Here is a 7828-nt window from a genome sequence, read left to right on the forward strand (position 1 = left end):
GCCTTGTGAAGAAGGTACCTGCTTCCCCTTTTCCTTCTACCATCATTGTAAGTTTCCTGAAACCTTTCTAGCCATGCCAAACTGTGAGTCAGTTAAACCTCTTGTTTATAAATTACTCTATCTCAGGTCATATCTTTATAGCAGTGTAATAATGGATTAATACAATTAATAACACATTAAATGTGAATAGACTGAACACTCAATCAAAAGGCATAGGTAGGATGGGTTAAAAACCAAGATCTTACTATTTGTCTGTAAAAGATGCACTTTAAATTCAAAGACACAAATAGGTTAGGGCACAAGAATGAAGAAAGATAGGCATGCATTCAGTAACAATAACAGTTAAAATGGTTATATTGGTATGAGATAAAATAGACTTCAAGATGAATTTTGCTAGACATGATCTTCTCAATAAAATTTTATAATGATAAAAGGTTCAATACATCAGAAATGTATAACAATTATAAATATATAGGCTCATAACAACAGAGCCCTAAAGCAAACAAAGCAAAATGTTTACAGAAGTTAAGAAGAAATAAAAACTATAGCAGCTATAGTTGGAGATTTAACCATTTGTGTCACATTAACTGATAGCAAAACTAGGGTGAAAACCAGTAAGGATACAGAAGACTTGAACAACGCTGCTAACTTTTAAGACCGAATTGACGTTTAAAGAGTATTCCACATAGCAACAGCAAATTACAAATTATTCTCAAGCACACATGAAAGAATCTTCAGCATAGACTGTATGACAATTCCTAAAGCAGGTGCCAAAAAATTTAAAGGATTAAAATAAGTTTTTTTTTTTTTTTTTTTTTTTTTGAGACAGTCTTGTTCTATTGCCCAGGTTGGAGTGCAGTGGTGTGATCTCAGCTCACTGCAACCTCCACCTCCAGGGTTCAAGCAATTCTCCTGCTTCAGCCTCTCAAGTAGCCACAGTGCCCAGCTAATTTTTGTATTTTTAATAGAGACGGGGTTTCACCCTAATGGCCAGGCTGGTCTTGAATTCCTGACCTTGTGATCAGCCTGCCTCAGCCTCCCAAAGTACTGGGATTACAGGCATGAGCTACCGCACCCAACCTAATAAATAAGTCTTTTTTTATAATAATAAAATTAGAAATTTATATTAGAAAAATAATTGGAAAATCTCCAAATATTTTGGAATTGAATGACAGATTTCTAAAAAACAGATTAGTCAAAGAAGAAATCAAAAGATAACTTGTAAAACACTTTAAAAGAAAATAAAAACACAGCATATCAAAATTTATGGTACGCAGCTTAGCAAGGTTTAGTGGGAAATTCATAGTATGAAATGCTTGTATAATTAGAGAAGAAAAACCTCAATCATATCTTTTACCTTGATAAGCAACAAGGAAAAAGTAAAACCCAAACTAGAAAAAAGAAAATAATAAAGATCAGAGCACAAAACCATGAAATAGGTATAGAAACATAACAGAAAAAAATGGATGGAACCAAAAGCTAGTTTTTTTGTAAAGTTCCATAAAATTAATAAACATTAAGTACAAACCATATAAGAGAAGAATGATAAGGAAATGTTGTGAACAACTTTCTTCCTAAAAACTTAACACTTAGATGAGATAAATTCCTAGAAAAACACAAATTACAAAACTGATTCAGAGGTAACAGAAAAATGGAATAGATTATCTAAGTAAGTAATCTGATTAGTAATTAAAAATAAGGGACAAAAGACTTCTGTGAAAAAGATTTTACTTTGTGAAAATTCCATGTTATTTGAATCTTTACTACGATTGGGATGTAGTCCTGAATGGTTTATGTAGTAACAAATGTGCCTATCTCTGCTACCTATAGTTGTTAGGGGTTCAGTTTAATAAACTCATAGAACACATTAGGGTTCACCCAGCTCCTGGTTTCTTTTTTTTTTTTTTTTTTTTTTCGGATTTTTTTTTTTTTTTTTTTTTGTAAAATGGCTGAACTAAATTAGGCCTTTTTTTCCCATTTGCTCTTTATAGTGAAACTGAGAACGAAACTATTTACTGTTTATACATGAGAGCTAAAAGTATTTCCAGAAATTTAAACAATTTAAAAAATTTCTTCTGCAGAGATGCAAAGCATCTCAAGTAATGCTGGAATGAACACATGTCTTAAATTCAATGGAGTAAGCTTTTAGATTGAAGAGGACCTGTCATTTCACCCAAGCTGAAGACAATAGCCTTATGCTCGTGTGTGCTCTGTCTTGGCTGCTGCTTGTGTTTGAAACCTTTCCTGTGGGATCAGCACAGCAAAGTGCAACTTACCAAATGGTTTAATGACTGGTTAATTCTTTCTTCTCCCAATGGAAAAGCAATGGCAGCACAACAGTAGACTGCTGGCTTGACAATCTTAAAACATGAGCCTTTGCACATGTAGATTTATCATATTTGGGTATATGACTAAGCAAGTCAATGAACTTTTTAGCAGTTTAATTTGGTCCTGAGAATGCTGCAGTCTTTATTATCCCTTTTGCATTAATCTACTTTTCTAACCACCTTTTAAGCTTCAATTTTTAACACTAGTATACAACAAGCCTTTGAAATCACTGATCTGTTTGTTATTGAACTCTAAAGCATTTGATACTTCTTGCCTTAACAGTTTTGAAAACCACACACACACACACACACACACACACACACACACACACACAACTCTGTAATACAGTAAGCCAAAAGTTTCATCCTATCTTGCAGTTTACCTATCTGATCTCTGTAATTATAGTTCTCTCATTTAAAATATACTATTTCAATCTAATTTTTACATTTCAAAAATTATCTTCAGTAGTCACTAAGTATATTTTCTGTGGAGCTATTTCTGAGAATGTTATTTTTCAGAATGTGAGACTATATATGTACATGTATAATCTTGTGACTTTAAAGTCTGTTTTCAGATACCTTATGTAAATACTTGTAAAAAAATTTGTGTAATTTTGTGATAATGTAGTTTCCCAAAAAATTTCTTTCGAAGGTATTATGCTGTTAGTAGATGTGTAGAACTGTTTCTGTTTTCTGCACTTGCCATTGCAGCTGTCTTCACTGTCCATACCCACCACGTTCATCCTGTCACAAAAGGCAAGGAAACCGGGAACTTTACCAAAGTAGCACTGAGCCTGAGACGCTTGTATTATGAAGCTTTTCAAACTAAATTCACTTAAAAATTAAAAAGCAGAATTAAATATTTTCAGCAGCCTCTGTACCTCTGGCCAGTCCTGTTTTCATGGTGGATTATGAACATTATATGATCTTTGGGAAAAGGAAAAGCAGTTCAATTTACAGAATAATGACAACTGCCTCACTGTATCTCTCCACTCACACAGCAACCGTGTAGCCCCGTAAGCTGCAGCACCATCACTAACCATGACGTCAGTGTCATATGCCGATCCTCACAACAGCAGTGCACAAACATGCCCCAAATCGTTTCACAGAATTTAGCTCTTCTTTAAGCTGTCTTCGCGTAGTAAAAACAAAGCAGAAACACCCAATGTTAAAATCACTTAATAAACTTACAAACTTGAAAAATTAGACAATTTGGTTAGGCAATAAACTTCATATTATGAAAAAAATATATTCCAAGTTTCAAAGATTTGACGTTCTGTAGAGTATTCATCAGTAGATGGAAACTTCCAAACTGCATGATCTTCTGCCAGGTAGGACTGAGTGTTATTCGTTGGTTTGAGGTCGAATCCATTTCGAGGCATGTTGTGGTGGTACATTAATGGTGGGATGGGAGAATGTGCAGTCCGGTCTCGTACACTGAGTGTTAAACCTACAGGTATTGATCAACTTACCACCTATGCAACTTACGACCATTCGACTTTACGACCACAATCGCTAGCCACGACTGCTCTGCGTCTGGCAGCGCAAACGTTGCCCAGCTGGGCGTACAACAGTGCGGACCAGCTTCCGGCAGCACTACCATCTCTGCGTGCACCATTTCAACTGTACATCTAGCCTACTCAACTTACGACCACATCGTGTTACGACCGGTCCGCGGTCCCGACCGTGGTCGTAAGTCGAGCACTAGCTGTACAGTGTTTTGGATGATAGAAGGGACATTCCATCTTCTTACGAGCTAGGAAGTGGTGCTGGCGGTGCAACTGCTGGTTTTGGAGACAGTTCTGGAATTCTTCTGTTCACATGAGTGAAAGGACAATCTGGTTTCATACACTTTGCATCATATTTACAATTTGGGTGAACAAACACATTTTTTCAGCAAATTTACAGTTGGGGAAGGCTTTGCAGGGTGAGATGGGGTGATGGTAGGCACACTCATCCCCGTTTTTACAAACAGGCCAGTACTTGCAGCGCTTCAAAAGTTTTTCTGGTTTCTGTGCCATAGTCAGTTCACTCATGTCAGCGTTGGAAAAGCTGCTCTTTGGGTCCTTAAGCTGCCTGCTCAGCAAGTGCAACTGCTGTGGGTGGAGACCTCTGAGTCCCTTGTTTGAGGCTGCAGTTTGGTTTACGGGTTTCATTCCTTCAAAGCACATGTCCTCCTCTTGATCTGACATGTATCCTTGGGGACTGGGGACACCATCCAGCATCACTGTAAACTTGGGACTTGTAGGTTTATCTGGTTGTACAAAATCTCGTGTCTGCATAAGGTGTCCTGAAAGTACCCGAAGGGAATCTGCAGTCTTCATCCCCGACTCTTGGTTTGGTGCCACTACTATTTCCTCAGACAGCTTTGGCTTCTTCAGAGTAAATTATCTTGTGTCTGCATGGAACACGGATTCCATGTCATAGTAGTCTTGACCGATCTGCAGTTTCTGCCATTATTGGGTCAATTTGTCGTTGGGATAATAATTGCCTCTGTTGAGTTCCTTGATTTTTTTTCTATGGAATCTCCTTTTGTTTCCTTTTCTTTAATGGGGGGACTTATTCTGGGGGTCCTACTTTGTCCCTGGACCACTTCTGCTAGCAATTCTTCTTGAGAAGTTCAAGTTCTGGGAGCAACTGGAAGTGTCTGTTTCTGTGGGACTGTGGAATAGTTAGTTGTTTTTGTTATGGATTCTTGAGTTTCAGACATAGCCTTCAAAATCAGATTCCTGTTAGCTTGTTTAGAAGGTGGAAGAGAAGGTCTCCTTTCAGGATTTGGTGGCACAGACACACTGCTGGAGATGCTTTCTGTTCGAGACCATAGTCATCATCATCTTCCTCCTCTTCTCCATCATGATTGAATTTTTTTACTTTAACAACTGAACTTACAACAGGGAACTTTCTCTTCCAAAAGTTTTCATCCTCCAGACTCATTTTCTCCAAGTTGTTTCTTTTTTTTTTTTTTTTTTGTGGGACGGAGTTTCGCTCTTGTTACCCAGGCTGGAGTGCAATGGCACGATCTCAGCTCACTGCAGCCTCCGCCTCCTGGGTTCAGGCAATTCTCCTGCCTCAGCCTCCTGAGTAGCTGGGATTACAGGCACGCGCCACCATGCCCAGCTAATGTTTTGTATTTTCAGTAGAGACGGGGTTTCACCATGTTGACCAGGATGGTCTCGATCTCTTGACCTCGTGATCCACCCGCCTCGGCCTCCCAAAGTGCTGGGATTACAGGCTTGAGCCACCGTGCCTGGCCCTCTCCAAGTTGTTTCTAAAGAACGGACTGTATGTTTCTTCTAAGCTGTTAAGCGCTTCTGGATCACACAAACGTCCTGTTTCATATACCCAACTATTCTGTATATCAAGCTGCTTGGCAGCATGAATATTATTTTGCTGCTGTTGAAATTGCAACCTGTTTAAACGAACACCACTATCTGCCTTTATACTTGCAGGTGGTCAATAAATTTCCATAGAAGGGCGAGAAGAAACCTATGTAAGTGTCACTGTAGGTTTTTTCTGAGATAAAGTGTTCTCCTGCACAAAGTTCAGGTCTTCGTCAATGAGATCATCTGATTCTGGCTTAATATCAGTCACATCTTCAGAGGGTGCTGGCTCCCTCAAAGGTTTCACTGTTGACATTAGTCGGGTTGCAGCTCCATCATCATAAGTCTGCCTGACATTGGTGGTTTTTGACTCCTGTGAACGTGTAGGAACTCTGGAATCTCTTTTTTCAGGTCTAGTGCTAGGAATGGCATGTGGTGGCACTGTAGCTTCATGCTTCCTCTCATCTCCCCCACTGAAACTGCTCTTGTTTGAAGACATATTACTATCAAAGATGTTGGTATCAGAAGACTTTAGACTAGAAGGTCCAGTTGTAACAGAGTGAAGTTTATCTAATACACCATGAAGCCCTATGGTGAATCGAATTGTGTTGTTCCCTAGAAACAGGGAAAGATCCTCTGTCATTTGGTCCTGACTTTTCTTGTTGGCCACCATCACCATAATGTAATCAGGAAGTTCTCTATCAACATAAGCTCCTAATTCTTGCAATTTCCCCTTAATGACACTCCGGATCTTATGGCTGATCTCGGTGCCGATATCCATGGCTCCGCAGCTTGCGGGAACTCAGCACTGCGTGCCTGGCGCATATCTTACCCGAGCCTACAGCGGGATCCTACCCCACAGCCACCAGGTTTCTTTAGATTGAAGAAAGTGTTTAGGAAATAGCCCAGTATGCACAACAGCAGCATAGGTGTGGTCTTGTATCTCCCAGGACCAGCTTGCAATGTCCCTGCCATGCTGCTTATAGAGTATGCATGGCCATGAGAAACTGAAAAGGTGCAGACTGTCTCAACTCAGGGAAGCATTAGCTTTGGGTTTTCTTAAATCTTTTCTTTTCTTTTATTTATTTATTTTTTTTGAAACGGAGTCTTGCCCTGTTGCTCAGGCTGGAATGCAATGGCGCTACCTTGGCTCACTGCAACCTATGCCTTCCAGATTCAAGCTATTCTTCTGCCTCAGCCTCCAAGTAGCTGGAATTACAGTTGTGTGCCACCATGCCTGGCTAATTTTTTGTGTCTTTAGTAGAGACGGGATTTCACCATGTTGGCCAGGCTGGTCTCGAACTCCTGACCTCATGATCTGCCCGCCTTGGCCTCCCAAAGTGCTGGGATTACAGATGTGAGCCACCTTGCCCTACCTTCTTAAACTTTTATTTCCCATCAGTTACATGGCCTTCTCAGGTGAATGTGACCAGCCCTAATTCTCTGGGGTAGCTACATCTCACAAATTGTAGTTATTAATACCGAGTCTCAACAGTGGGGCATGGTGGTTGTTCCTGTACCTATACCTTGATTAGATTATATTTTGATTTGGATCTGCTCTAGTTAAATTCCTAAAATTTCCTTATATTAATATTGCAAGTAGGATTACATGTGGGGAAACTCCTCAGACTCTTACGAAACTAAAGGAAAGACCAAAGAAACAGCTTTCGTAAACACCACTGCACTCAGACCAGCCAAGAAACAGCTTTTAACTCCTCTTAAAAGTCTGAACAGACATTGCTCAAAGGTTAATAATAGGTTGTGTCAAGATCATTGATGATCTTTTTCTTTCTTGTTTAAACTTGTTTTGTAATTTCACAATGAGTAATAATTAACTTTGCGTTCAGAAAAATAAAGATATTTCCAAAAAATCACATGCCTGCTCAATGGAGAAATGAACTATTGATGGAGATGACAAATATGCATCACACTTGCCAATGTTGAATTGACACAGAATTTTACTGACATCTCACATTCTTTAAAAATTACATTTCAACTTTAATTTTTTTAAACATTATTTCAAAATTGCAAATAAACTTTAAAGAAACGTATTTTGTGTACATTGAATCTCCCTTTCTATTTTTGTAGCCAGCTGGGTTCTCCAGGAAGGAGACTCTGAGACAGGCAGTAGCATGAGGGCAGGTTTGATAAGTTGTGCTGTTGAGATCAACACTCGTGGAA

General features: G+C 39.1%; 1 pseudogene across 1 annotated transcript; it reads right to left on the reverse strand.

The window, feature by feature from the left end:
* Nucleotides 1-2443: 2443 nt before the first annotated feature.
* LOC116565502 lies at nucleotides 2444-6505 on the reverse strand (annotated as a pseudogene). The gene is made up of 3 exons (XR_004275469.1): nucleotides 5575-6505; nucleotides 4042-5256; nucleotides 2444-3802 (listed from the first exon to the last, which is right to left on the reverse strand). The product of XR_004275469.1 is annotated as a zinc finger CCCH domain-containing protein 14-like (transcript).
* Nucleotides 6506-7828: the final 1323 nt, after the last annotated feature.

This window comes from Sapajus apella, unplaced genomic scaffold (assembly GCF_009761245.1).
Source record: "Sapajus apella isolate SASKATOON/1434 unplaced genomic scaffold, GSC_monkey_1.0 scaffold40, whole genome shotgun sequence".
Taxonomy (NCBI): domain Eukaryota; kingdom Metazoa; phylum Chordata; class Mammalia; order Primates; family Cebidae; genus Sapajus; species Sapajus apella.